Source organism: Arachis hypogaea, chromosome 9, assembly GCF_003086295.3.
Source record: "Arachis hypogaea cultivar Tifrunner chromosome 9, arahy.Tifrunner.gnm2.J5K5, whole genome shotgun sequence".
NCBI classification, from domain to species: Eukaryota; Viridiplantae; Streptophyta; class Magnoliopsida; order Fabales; family Fabaceae; genus Arachis; species Arachis hypogaea.
The window spans coordinates 17,813,410-17,814,409 of NC_092044.1; the positions used below are offsets into that span (position 1 = coordinate 17,813,410).

Genomic DNA, 1,000 nt, shown 5'->3' on the forward strand with positions numbered 1-1,000 from the left:
CTTTGAGCTTAAGCCTCAATTAGTTTCTCTAATGCAATATAATTGCAAGTTCCATGGACTTCCATTGGAAGATCCTCATCAGTTTTTAGCTGAGTTCTTGCAAATCTGTGACACTGTCAAGACCAATGGGGTTGACCCTGAGGTCTACAGACTTATGCTATTCCCTTTTGCTGTAAGAGACAGAGCTAGGATATGGTTGGACTCACAACCTAAAGAAAGCCTGAACTCTTGGGAAAAGCTAGTCAATGCCTTCTTGGCAAAGTTCTTTCCACCTCAAAAATTGAGTAAGCTTAGAGTGGAAGTCCAAACCTTCAGACAGGAGGAAGGTGAATCCCTCTATGAAGCTTGGGAAAGATACAAATAATTGATCAGAAAGTGTCCTTCTGACATGATTTCTGAATGGAGCATCATAGGTATCTTCTATGATGGTCTATCTGAACTGTCCAAGATGTCATTGGATAGTTCTGCTGAAGGATCTCTTCATCTAAAGAAGACGCCTACAGAAGCTCAAGAGCTCATTGAAATGATTGCAAATAACCAATTCATGTACACTTCTAAAAGGAATCCTGTGAACAATGGGACGAATCAGAAGAAAAGAGTTCTTGAGATTAATACTCTGAATGCCATATTGGCTCAGAATAAAATATTGACTCAACAAGTCAATTTGATTTCTCAAAGTCTGTCTGGAATGCAAGCTACACGAGGCAGTTCTAAGGACGCTTCATCTGAAGAAGAAGCTTATGATCCTGAGAACCCTTCAATGGAAGAGGTGAATTACATGGGAGAATCCTATGGAAACACCTATAATCCTTCATGGAGAAATCATCCAAATCTCTCATGGAAGGATCAACAGAGACCTCAACAAGGTTTTAACAACAATAATGGTGGAAGAAACAGGTTTAGCAATGGCAAGCCTTTTCCATCATCTTCTCAGCAACAGACAGAGAATTCTAAGCAGAGCCACTCTGACTTAGCAACCATGGTCTCTGATCTGATCAAA

At 40.2% G+C, this 1,000-nt stretch overlaps 1 non-coding gene across 1 annotated transcript; it reads right to left on the bottom strand.

Moving 5' to 3' along the window:
* Positions 1-286: 286 nt before the first annotated feature.
* LOC112713360 (small nucleolar RNA R71) lies at positions 287-395 on the bottom strand. Its single transcript, XR_003158333.1, has one exon. It is a non-coding gene; the product is annotated as a small nucleolar RNA R71 (small nucleolar RNA).
* Between the last annotated feature and the right edge of the window lie 605 nt (positions 396-1,000).